The sequence below is a fragment of the Nesoenas mayeri genome, assembly GCF_963082525.1.
Source record: "Nesoenas mayeri genome assembly, chromosome: 2".
Classification (NCBI taxonomy): domain Eukaryota; kingdom Metazoa; phylum Chordata; class Aves; order Columbiformes; family Columbidae; genus Nesoenas; species Nesoenas mayeri.
In genome coordinates, this window is record NC_137543.1 from 35,819,954 (window position 1) to 35,833,167 (window position 13,214).

Below are 13,214 nucleotides of genomic sequence, written 5' to 3' on the forward strand. Positions count from 1 at the left end.
AACTTGGTAAAGTGCTAACGGAAGGAGATCATCAGCGATACTTTGGAGATGTGATGTGAGGTCAGAGGGGCAGCATAATTCTAGTAACAATAGGGTATGTGTATCCTGACAGGTTTGGGTGCGTATGGTGTAAGGGTGGTGGTGACTGGAGGAAGCACTTGGTGGCTGGAAAAAGGAGGGAGATCCAGAGAACCACAGGCCAGCCAGCCTGACCTCAGTCTGTGGGAGGATTAAGAAGTAAATCCTCCTGGATACCATGTCCAGGCATTTGAAAGACAAGAAGGTGACTGGGGACAGGCAGTAAGGGTTTGCAAAGGGCAAATTCTGCCTGACCAACCTGACTACTTTTTATAACAAGATAACTGAGTCTGCAGAGAAGGGGAGAGCAGCAGATGTCATTTAACCCTGACTTTAGCAAAGTTTTTGACACAATCACCCATAGACCTCCTTTAACCACATTGGAGAGGTATAAGCTAGGCAAGTGGAAGATAAGTTAGATGGAAAATTGGCTGGACCATTGGGCTCAAGGGCTATGATCAGCAGTAGCAGGTCCAGCTGGTGGCCAGTATGCTTCAAGGTTGAACACTGAAGCTGATACTGTGTAAAAACCTTTTTGTCAGTGAACCCAGTGATGAGATGAAGTGCAGGTGGCAGTATGTTGGGAAGGAGTGGTCAGCGCACTGGAGAGACCTCAGGAGGCCTGAGAAATGGGCCAGCAGGAATCTCATGAAGTTCAATGAATGGTGGTGCAGCATCCTGCATCTGGGACAGAATAGCCGTTTACTTTATCATCTGGGGGACATGTGGATAGAAAAGAGCTTTGCAAAATAGGATTTGGAGGTCTTGGTGAGCAACAAGTTAGCTAGCAGTGTGCCCTTGCAACAAAAAAGGCCAATAGAATCCCTGGCCATAATGTCAAAAGAAAAGCCAGCAGATCAAGAAAAATGGTTATTCCCATCCATGGAGTACTTGTGAGATTCCATCTGGACTACTGTGAGCTCCCGAGTCCATGAAAGACATGGACATAAAAAAGTGTATCCAGAGGAGGGCTGCCACGATGGTGAGTGTGCTGGAGCACATTCAAGAAGAGGCTGAGGTCAGGCTGTTAGTCTTGAGAAGAGAAGCTGGCATGAATGTTATAATTCTCGTCAGCTGCCTAATGGGCAGTTGTAGAGAAGACGGAGCCTTCTTTGAGGTTCACAGTGGCCTTTTCACTGTGAGAGGCAATGAACACAAGCTGGAACAGACCTGTTAGATCTCAGGGGAAAAGAAAAATTCACAAATATGGTCAAACACTGGAATAAGTTGCCCAGAGAGGCTGTGGACTCTCTATCCTTGAAGACAGTAAAAGTTCAGCTGGATATGACCCTTGGAAATGGGGCATAACTTCAAAATTGGCCCTCCTTGAGCTGAAGGCTCAACCAGAAGACCTTAACAGGTGCCCCTCACTCCGAAGAGGTTGAAGATGATACAGTAGGTTAAAATGGCTTTAAATTTCATTTTATTTTCTTTGTGGGTTTGAGTAAGGTATATACTGTGTCAACAGAAGTCTGATTGGTTTCATAAAGACCATATTTAAATCCACTTGGAAAAGTTAATAAGTGGGGACTCAATTCTCCATAAAGTTGGGCAGAGTGAATCTACAGGGTAAATGTAGCTGCTCCTGAAAAAGACTTTGTGCGCGAACAGATCTGTTACATGTAGCTCTGGTGCCAGCAGAGCTGCACCTGTGCAATGGAACTGCTTATGGTCATAGAATTAAAGACTTTCTTCTTCCCTTCCTCCATTCTTCCCTTCTTTCCTTTCCTTCTTTTCTTCCAGCAGACCACATAAGGCCTTATGTGTTAAAGCCGCAGACAGAGACAGCAGCCATACCTGAGTAGCCCACCAAGTTCATAAGCATTCCACAATTTGTCCATAATCCTGTGGAAGAATAACTTATTTGAAAATCAGTTAGAAACACACCTGCATATGGTAGTTTTACTCACAGTACCCTGCGTACCAATATTTTAAGAAATATGTAGAAAAAGTAAGTAAGAAAAAAGAACATTGACAATATATGTTTATACTGATCAGAAAAACGTAGTTTGCATTCAGGTTCTGATTTTATCCTGCTGATTTAGGGAAAAAAAAAAAAAAGTTATGACAGAAAATGCAACCAAGCTTCACTGAAAGGTTTGTAGATTTCAGTGAATAATGGAGTGAATGTATAAAGTGAACAAAATAGCCAGCAGAAGTATAAATGGGAGAAGGATGAATATGAGCTCATGGCATAAAGTTTATATTACTCTTGTTTAGAACAGATGAAGCTGCTTTTGCAAAACTGAGCTCAGCTCTAGTCAGCACAATGCAGCAATGGTGACACAGGAGGAGGTTCAGAGAAGAGCTGTAATGCTGAATAAAACCCGTCACAGAATTGTTTTTATCGAATCTGTTTCCCAGCTGCAAGATGGTGTTTTCCCTTTAAAGAACAGCAGTTAACAATAACAAAATTACTGGTCTTCTCACACAGTGATACTTGTAACCAGGGGGTTTCGATTTTGTCCTTAGATGACAAAATGTATTTGCTCACGAGTTAGAAGCTTATAATGAATTTCAGTGGATCTGAGCATATGTGTGTAGTTACATCCCCTCTCTCAGCCAGTTTGACAAGGACACTCAGCCGCATCAGATTCATGGGGTTTTGTCTATGTTGAGACCATAAACTTTGTGCTATGTGTGCTGTCTTTTCTGCGTGTACTGCGGCAAGTTAAAAGGTCTTCCTTACTCTTAAAGGTGCATTTAGGTGCTAGTTTAATAATGATTTTTGGTTATGTTAAAGGAAGTGTGGAGTTGGAAAAAAGTCAAGCTTTCCTAAATGAGAAATGCTGGAATTAAAAGTACCTGTGCAATGGAATGGCTTATGGTCATAGAATTTAAAACATTCTTCTTCCCTTCTTCCATCCTTCCCTTCTTTCCTTTCCTTCTTTTCTTCCAGCAGACCACTGTTTCATTTAGCATAGGAGAACCAATGAATCACGACTGTGAGGTAAATGAGATTATTGCCTGAATAACTGCTAGTTTATTTGCTACAGAGATTTGCACAGATATAACAAATGAGGCCAGAGGAAAAGCTCTGTCTCTCCAGAACTCTTTGCCCCAGGTTTTTTTCTCATACAAGCAACTCTTATTTGCCATGTCATTTCAAAGTAATATTCTGAATTCTCTGCACTCCAGACAGAATTAACCTTCAATAACTTCGCTGCCTGCCTGTGTATAGGCAGGGTAGAAGAGCTTCATGAAGACAGAGTAATTTCTCTGCCAATTATGGCTGATGTGGAGAAACATTCAGAAAGGTTGTCCTCTCCAGCTGCTGCAGCCCAGTGCTGGAACATGCTCTTCTGGACATGTCTTCTGGACATGATGCCAAAAGTACTCCCCCTAAAACAGTCACATTTAATGTAGGTAGGATGTCTGGTTAATTTAGCAGCAAAGCTCTAACTGAGCATATGCAAACTACAATCCCTCCACCCCCATTTCCTAATGGAACTGAATTCAAATAGATTTCCAATGGTCATCCCTCTCATACCCCAGTTCTTTCTCAAGAAGAGGAAAATATTAGAAGTTTTCAGCAATTTGGTTGCAAAGACTTTTTTTCAAATGGGAGAGGAGGGTGGGAAAGACAGTTTTATTTTAATTTGTTTGGAGAAACAATTGAACTATTTTTGCCCAATGAAAGAAAAAAGCTTAAAATAAATGAGCCAAACACAAGTGTGGGAAATTGTATGCAGCGCGGTAGGACAAAATATAACCATGTGAAAAATAAGAGTTATGATCGAAAAAGTATTGGACAAGCCTAATTGCCAGCAGAGTTAGACATACCACCAGTATCAATGTATAATCTGTGGATAGCTGCAGAAAAACTTGAGGCCGCACACCCATGTAAGAAAATGTAAAAAATAACAATTGTTACCATGTGTAAAGTACAGCTCGTCATTATCCACACACACGAAAATGTAAAGCTTTTCTTTTAAGATAGGATTTCTGCAGTGTGGAACGCTTCTTGAACTAAAGGGCAATGTTTAACAAACATCCTCCAGCCCTTAATAATTTTTAACTCACATATGCACTCCAACCTCGGAAAAGCCTGTATCTTCATCCCCCAGTTCCTGGGAGTGAGATACAGTTGATGCTGTGTATTTGTGACACGATTTCCAGCATGTGTGTGTTTTCCTTAATTTTTTCTTTTCTATTTTCTGTTTTTCCAGGGGCAAAGAAAGGAAATAAGAACGTCCCCGCTGCCCCCTGGCTTTTGTGTATATGAGCCACTGAACGCCCTATTAAGGCTGATTGCTCCAGTCTCGCTTGCGAGCGAGGTTCCTCCGAGAGCGGACCGCAAAGGGCCACATTTAAAGTCTGGCTCTCCGAGGGCGAAGGACTTTTTTCATCTTTCCCTTCCCCTTTCTCTCCCGTTCGGGTACCGGGGAGGAGGCTCCCGGGATCGCTGCGCAGCGCTGCGAGCCAGCGGGGCGGCTGCCATTGTCCCTGCGGGCGGGGAGCGGGGCAGCCCCGCGCTCCGCCGAGCGGCATCGGCGACGGGCGGCGGCGGCCCCGGCCGCGCCGCGGTGCAGTGCCGCCCGCCCAGCACGGCACGGCCCGGCCCGGCCCGGCCTCCCCCAGCGCGGGGCCCGGCCGCTGCCGTCGTGCCCGGGGGCAGGGGGGAGTGACTTGTGCCTCCCCCCGCCTCCTCCCCGTCCAGCCCTCCTCTGAGTAGAAGGGGAGGAGGGCGAGTTGTGGGAGGGTCTCCATTGAAATAAACAAGCAGGCAGTTATTAAAACGGGAACATGGCGGCCGCAGCCCCAGCTTCAGCTTCATCTTACAAAGCGAAGGTCAGCGCTGGCGGCAGCGGCGGGAGACGGTACTGACCCCGGTAACGGCTCCCGCACGCCCCCTCGGCCCCGGCGCTGCTGGGGGTGTGCCCGAGCCCCCCGCGCCTCCCCGGCCGCCTTGTGTAATGCTGGGGGGACGCCCGGGGCCGCGCCGGTGCGCGGAGGGGCGGCGTTGGCGGGCGGCACCGCGGCCGCGGTGAGGCGGCTTCCCCTGCGCCGGTGGCGGGGGGGAGTGGGGCAGGAGCCGCGGCCCCCTCCGTTGGGGAACCGGGGGTGGGGGTTCGCGGAGATGCCCCTCGTCAGGGCATAGTGCTCGCACCTCGGGGGCCCGGCGGGGGCGGATGGGGGGGGCACGGGCTTACTTCGTCGGGACGTCCCCCATTTCGGCTGAGCGGGAGAGGGAGGGATACGGCACCCCACCCTGTGGAGGGGGCTGGTTTCCTGCTCCCAGGCCAGGCGGAGGTCGGGTGCCGCCTCTCCGCGCCCCTGGCTTGGGGCAGTAGAGGGAGAAAGTGCGAGGAGCCGGGGAGGCGACGGGTGCTGCGGCCGATCCGGGGGGGCAGGGAGCTGCCCTGCCCGTGCTGAGAGAGGATGGGGCAGCTGGGGTGCGGAACGCAATTTTCAAGGGATTGGTTAGGACATTCCCCCCCTCTCTTTCCCAAGCACACACAGACGGAGAAACTTGGAGGGAGGGTCTCTCCCCGGTGACAAAAGGGGTGATTTGGGGAACAGGGCGGTGTTCACCCATTCCCCGGGTGACAACGACTTGGCGTGCAAGGGTGCGGGCCGCTTCGTTTTCCCTCAGCGGGGCCGAGCTGGCCGTCCCGTTCCCCGCGCCGGGCAGGAGCCGCGCTGCTCGGTGCCCTCTCCCCTTTCGCCGAGGCACCCCGCCGTTGCTCCGCGCCCGTAGAAGACGCGCGGGGCTGGAGGGGCCAAAGCGGGCAACTTCTGTAACTTTCTGCGCGGGGGTTGCGTCTGTGTGTGTGCGCAGCGCAGCGCCGGGCCGGGCTGTGCCGCGGGGGCGGGCGGCGGGGCGCCGCAGCCGCGCAGCCAGGCCGCGACCGCACAGCTGCGTGCGAGCGCAGCCCGGGGCGCCCGGCCGCCGCCTTCCCGCGGCCCGGGGAGGGGTGGGGGCCCGGCCGCCGCAGTGCCGTGTGTCTGCGTGTGTGTGCGCGGGGCGGGGAGCAGCAGCAGCAGCAGGAGGAGGAGGAGGGGATGGCAGCCGGCTGGGCGCGGGGCCGGGGTCCCTGGGCGGCTGCCGCTGGCGGGGCGGGCGGCGCCGCTCGCTCCCGCTTCCCTGTCGGGGGCGGCGGCCGCAAGGCTGCGCATAAGGTGGCGGCGGCTGCAGGCGGGCAGCTCCGCGACTGCCTCTGCCGGGAGTGGGCCCCCACGCGTGTGGGGAGCGGGGGAGGGGTGAGGAGATGTCCCCCGCCCCCGCAGAGGGCGGGTGCTCAATCCCTTCCCGCCTCCGCGGGGGGCGGTGTGTGCGCTGCCGCCTCCGCGGGGACCGCGCTGCCGCTGCGCTCGTCGGAGGCTCCCGGGCGAGGTGTAACTGGAGCCTCGTCCCTTTCCCTCGCTACCCCTTGCTCCTTCGCCTGCGCCCGGGCGTTTCCCCCCCCAGCCCGGGAGTCACATGTTTCTCCTTCCAGAGAGGGGCGTTCAGGCCGTGTAGTTCGTCTGCAGGAAACCTGCCCGAGAACCTGGCAAAAAAAGGGGGTGGAGTGGGGGGAGGAAGGTAAGGAGGTTGCTGGTAGTCACCGGGAAATAATGATACCTGAATCGTAGTTTTGTGTTAGCCTGTACACTTCTGTTTGAAGTGTGCATAGGTGGGAGCCCACTGTCCAAATACATTTGTAATTTAGCAGGAAGAGGGTCTCCTTGTGAAAGGAGAACAGCTTGTTTCTTCAGTAATAATGGATTGGTTTTGTATTTCTCTTTTTTTTTTTTTTATCTTTCGGAGCAGTAGGGAGCAGGTGAATAGACTTTAAAATAGATAGTATTTTTATGGTATTTAAGTAGAGTTTGAGCTAAGCATATAGTATCTGGCTATGACAGTTACAGCAGAGCTCTGTTGCTACTGTAAATAAGTAAGCAGTTTCAGACTGCCAGGCTTTTTACTTAAAGCTGTTTTGTTGTTGTTCTTACTTTGCTGCCATTGTGGCTAAAAGCAGTCATTTCTTTTTTATCCCTTTGGGTTTTTATGTACCGAACTATAAAATCAACTCTAGCCAGTTAATTTCCTGGCTCTTTACAACCAGATAGCGGTATTGGGCCACCTGGTGGGCTCCTCTCATGGGGGAAGCCTCTGTGAGTGTTTGAAGGGAGGGGGCTGCTGGTCCTCTGTGTGGGATGCTCTTGGAGAAATGACAGTGTTGCACACCATCGTTAATGTCATATTAAAACTATCATTCCCCAAGGCAGGGCACTTATTTGCTTACATGCAGCTTAAGACCCCTGTGAATGGAAACTGATTGTTTTATCGCAGTTGGCACCTCCTACATAGTTTTCAGGATGCTTGCTTGTTTACGTCAGCATTGGTGTCACAAATAGCATATACCAGGTTTGTGCATATTTACGTGTACAGTTGCGTATGCAGGCACGTATGGATGCTCATACATTTGCGTCCCTTCTTTTGGCATTTGCTACTTGGGGACTGGAACACAGAAGTCAGCTCCATTGTGTCATGTGAGATAAAGATAAAAATTGCTCCCAAATGGTTAATCCCCAAGTTTATGAGAAGTGCTGTGGTAAGTTTAATGTTCATAGCCAGTCTTGGTCGTTTACAATTTTGAACAAAATACTTTGCATATACTCAACCTTGAGAAATATTAAGAACAACTTTGAAAAGGTTGATCATGCAAGTATTTGAAGAATCATGTAATTTTTAATACATCTTGATTGGTGAGCATTATGCAATAAATGCCTGACAAAGGTGGTGTCATCATCTCATTTTTTCAGCCACCATACTCTTATTTTGTATAAAAACTGAAGATTTCTCAACTTTGTTTTTTCTCAAGCTTCTGGTCTTTACTAGGGAAAGGATCCACATATGACATGCAGTATCTCTGCAATGCCTGAAGACACTTCTTCACTGAATGTGTAAATCTCCTTGTGTTCCTTGTTGTGCGTTCTGGTGGTGTCAGTGCTAAATTTGAAACTTGAGACATATGAGGAAGGAATGCTTTACTGCTATCAGGAATTACACTTTTGGAATAAGACAGTTCAATTTAAGTTTTTAAACTGGAGCTGTGCTATTTGGGAGAGAAAAGAGTCAAAGATTGTGGTGGAAAAATTACAAAATACTGAGGATTTACTTGCATGTGATGTATTGCATTAAACAGAAGCTCTGAAGTAAAAGTTAATTAAGAGTAATGTTTTTGTTTTTATAATCATTTAGGATGTAGCTTGCTCATTATAAGGTTGAAAGGCTCTGTCGAAAGAGGCTCGTAAGCAGGCTGTAATGTTGACATTGCCAACTTTTCCCTCTGTCCTGAAACAAACCCAGTCAGAGCTGGCCCATCTGCAGGGAGCTCAGGTTTTGCAGCAGGAAGAACAAAGTCAGCGAGCGAGCCAGCTGCTGCTGCAATGCCCACTGTCTTCTGCTCCTTGCCTTTGTTGCCGGTGTCACTGCCTCGCTGGCAAAATCTGGGCTTCTGCGCTCAGCTGGAGTTTCTTTAGCACCTGACACCAGAATTGCAGAAATGGCAGAGGCTCACGAGGTCTGAGCGTGGAGGATGCTGTCAGTTCATTTGAAAGAAAAAGCCGAACTAAAGACTGGTACCGAATTCATATATAAATGTAACTCTCTTTGTCTGGCGAGTGCTCGTAGATTGTGCGTTGGAGGAAGGGAACACTAAAATAAAACTGTTCTTGCCGTGTTCATTTTCTGTATGTTTGCTATGGTTGACATATCTAAACAAGGCAGTTTGTATACAAATAGGTGTAAAGTATTTAACAGATTCAACACATTTCTGCAGTATTATAGGCATTAAAATGCTGAGTATTCATTTATTTCTGTGTTTGGCTTTGGAGGTCAGAGGTCAGATGTGTTGTTACAGTATATGCTCTTCTGTGTGACACAACATTTTAAACTAAGAACAGAGTAACATTGTTTACTTTATGGAAGGCACATTACAGCATCCCTTCATTCATGTTTTTCTGCTATTATTTAATTTAGTTACAGGCAGCTGCTCTGGCAAGATCTCTTATTTTTATTGTTAAATGAGGTGAAGTTCACTGCAGTACTTGGGGTTGTTTTTGTTTTTGTTTTTGTTTTGTTTTTTTGGTTTTTTTTTGTTTGTTTGTTTGTTTTTTTTTTAAATTAGTTGTTAAAACATTCTCGTACTCCTGGTGGCAGATAATGTCAAATTCTTCAATGTAATGCTGGGAGCAAGGGAGGCAGAGAGGAAGAAACAGGGAGGGTGAGGGGGGGAGAAAAAACCCTCCTGAGCATATGGAGACATCCAGAAAAAGATGTGCATCGTCAGCTGTGATTCCATTGTGTGCTTGCAGACGGGATCCGAGCTCCTCTTCTCTTGGGAATTTAAACCTTACAGAAGTATTCTTTGGCTTTTACCAGTCAGGATAATCAAGCTTAGATAACATATATGTCACATATTTACTATAAATAATATTTTGATAATATTTTAACATTTCAGGGAATAAATACAGTTGCCAGGATTCCTGCTCTGTGTTGGAATATATTTTTGAATAGATATACATATTGGTGAAATGGCAACTTTGAGTAGTAAGAGTAATTTGTAATATTACATCAGTGGCTACATATTACTAAGATATCTTACCAGTTCTATAGTTAGTTTGTCAGCAGTATTTACATTATGCAAACACTCCCTTTTTTTTTTTTTAATGATTCAGTAGCTTAGCCTTTTCAAAACATACGAAGCAGAAATGTGACATGAAAAATGCCAGCTTGTATAGTTTAATCAATTTAGGATACAGAATTAAAACAAAAAAACCCCCACAAACAACAAAAACGAAACAAAACAAACCACCACATAGGGATTGTTTTAAAGCAGTGTTTGTAAATAAAGCTATTTTTTCCGTATTGTGAGTATTCAGAAATAGTATTTACATGATTAAAAAACTGAGTGGAATAATTTAATTTTCTTTTATTCAGTCTTGCATTTACCTATGACCTAGCATAGCATTTCCTCTCCTGAGCATTTGTAATACTTCTGAATTTATACAATTATTTTTGAGTTGATAAGTAGCTTGAAAAAGAGATCTTGAATGTGGTGGATTTACTGCATTGTGTTTATGTTACTGTTTATGATTTTTCAGTCTTGTTCTATGGAAATTGCACATTATTCAAGTTACAGACTGATGTAAATTTTCCCTAAGAGTTCTATGGAAATACACATAACTCCTATGGAAAGTGTATGGTCACTGAGGTGCTTGGCATTTTGAAGTTTGAAATTAGTTCATTAATTTAAATGTCTGAAGCTGTACAATGACTTATTAACAATACAGACATTTTTTTCTTCTGCAGCTGCATATTATACCATTCCAAGTCTTGCATTTCCTTAAATGGCTTCCATAACAATCTCCCATTAATACAGTTACTGGCAGATATGATTCTTGCTTTGCCCTCATTTTAGCAGTTATAACTGATAGTAAATCTCACTCTTTCTGTGACTGTCCTGCCATTACTTCAGTATTCAGAAGCCTCTTTGTAACGTGCATTTGCTTTTTGCAGTTAAGATACAATGTCCTTTGTAAAAATCCTAATTACACTTTTCCGTTTGTTTTTAAACTTCAAGAAGTTATTGCTGTTTGGAAAGGATAACTTATATTTTGCTAAAATACCCCACACTATATGGAAACCATTAATGTATTAATGAGAAGTCAGAGAGTATAGGTGAGAAATTAATTAAAATATCTACTGAATGTGTTGATTTATCCATAAATCTTAGGTAGCATGGATCACATGAGCTGCTGGGGGGCAATCCTTGGACATAGCAACAACAAATATCTGATGCAGCAGTGACTCTTTTGATGCTTTTTTTAGTGAGCTATGTAAGATGTATTGTTGTTCTCTGGTAGGATTTATAGTGGGCATATCACAATTTGCTGCTTTATTGGCTGCCTCAGTGGAAAAGTCTGAGACTGAAGAATAGGCATGGAAAGTAAAATAACATTTGACTTGTTAGGTCAGAATTACTATGGAATTTTATTCTTACTCTGCCCATGTTGTAATTCATCTGTGTGTGAGTGGGTTTAGTTTTTCATTGCTGTCAATATTGATCTCTAATGAGCCTTGCCTATGGATTTTGAAGAAAATCACTCCAATTAAAAACAATGCAGTATGTCACCTATTTGTGCCTCACAGATTATGTAGGAGGTACTAAATTGCATTTGAAAAAGAACTTTATTAGGATGTAGGAAAGTCTGCCTATGAATAAATTTGATGGTGTATGTACTGCCACTTTTATTACAGGTATTTTTATGTACTTAGAAATTCATCATATGTCTGTGTGACAGAATAAAATCTAAAACAAACAAAAACCACACACACACAAAACAACAAACAACAAAACACTACAAAGAAACCCAAACCCTGAGGTTGTATGTTTTAATACTTGTGCATGTGAGAGTTCAAATATCACCCAGTCTACACTGGAGGTAGACTTTTCCCACCATGCTTTGAGCTCACAAGGTAGTTCTTCACTCCTTATTCTTTATAGTTTCAAAACTAATGTTAGGACTTGCTGACCAGCCACTTGTGTTACTTCCAGAAGTAAATGCAGTTATCGTCAACTAATTTTACTTGCTACCCTTACATAAGTTTGAACTTTGGTTTCCAGAGATATGAGCAATGACCTCCTCCTTTTCTATCATTTTCCTAAAATAGATTATTTGTGGAGGAAGATTATGAATATATACAGATAAATACATTATTTATTTTAGCCTATTTCAATTATATTTGCAAGGAGAAAAGCTCATCTTCAAGTCTAAATCTTCATACTTTTTTTCTGAAATAAAAACTTACAACCAGAAACATACTGTTTTCTTTCAGTATGGCCAGAATACTTGTTGCCTTTATCTTAAAAACAAAAGTCAACCTGTTGATACTTTACTGGCTATAAAATGTAGCTCTAATAACATAGTTTAAGGCTTTTTTAAAAATTATTTTTTTATTTTAAATTGCTCGGCGATTTGCGTTGGCATTTGCAGTGCATACGTACTTCTGCTGCTTTTGCTGTATTTTTTTAGAATCATGGCTCACTTTGATATAAAGTTATTGAATTTTTAACGAGGCCTCAAACTGTTTTCATGCCACAGTTCTGTATGAAAATAGTATTAACTGCACGATGGTGAGATGATTTGTGACATCTTCTTTGTGTAAGAATGAGGGAACCTGAAGACTGTATGTAGCTGAAAAACATGTTCACTAAGCTTGCACACTGTAAATGATGGTCTCTTCGAAGTACGTCTGACAGTGGTGGTCATTCACTCACTTCTAGCTAAGCTGTGGAGTTGATATTTTGTGTTTTGTTCACAACTTAGAGTTTTTGTGGGGTGAGGAGGTATCGCATTTTAGGTACCTGGAATATAGGTGTCCATTTGCACTGGAAAACAAATAGTTGGCTCTGCATGAATGGAAAGACTAAAGCATTCTGAAGTCAGAGAACTGTGTGTTACTCTGGGCCGTGTCACTTGTGTTTAGTTATTACGTTGACCTTTAAAAGGTTTTCTTTTACCCTTTGGGAGATGGGGGATTGAATGACGATGTTGGAAAACAGCAAGTGTGGAGAATGGTGGCTATGGTGTTGTCTCATATTGTAACTAATGCTGATAATTGTGTACTGTTTGAGGGAGAGACCCGTTTTTCACGTAGGCCTTTGTGCAGGGCCTATTTACAGGCCCTTGAGCAGCACCATTAACAGCATTATGTTGCTGTGAAAGCTGACTTTATGCAAGAGTGGTTTCTCTTGAGATTTGAGGGGCATCCCAAGAACCTCTCGATTCTTGTGGGAATTTGCATGGGAATAGGTTACTAGCATTGCCTTTTGCTGCAGTGTTGGCTTTCTTTGGTTTCAAGCTTCAGAAACGGCTTGAGAAGGGAAGGCAGAGGACTAATTTAATCGTTCATTACTTCACTGACAGTCTAGTTTAAATAGAGGACTAAATCTGGAATATACCAGATTATACATCTGTTGGGTATGTGAGTTTATTGCTAGTTGGTGCATAATTCAAGATTTACTTGGGAAGAAAGATCTCATTCATAATATTTCAAAGGTAGTGCTTCTACTGCGAAACTATCATGTATTGTCTTGGCTTTTCAGTCAGTATATTGTTAAGTGTTTTATGAATAGAACAAATGG

General features: G+C 44.6%; 1 protein-coding gene across 1 annotated transcript in view; it reads left to right on the plus strand.

Moving 5' to 3' along the window:
* The first annotated feature begins 4,809 nt into the window (after positions 1 to 4,809).
* NCOA2 (nuclear receptor coactivator 2) overlaps positions 4,810 to 13,214 on the plus strand; it is a 187,225-nt gene continuing 178,820 nt past the window's right edge. Inside the window, exon 1 of the mRNA XM_080338682.1 lies at positions 4,810 to 4,869. The gene's annotated coding sequence lies outside the window, so the exon portion shown is untranslated. The remainder of the gene's footprint in view (positions 4,870 to 13,214) is intronic.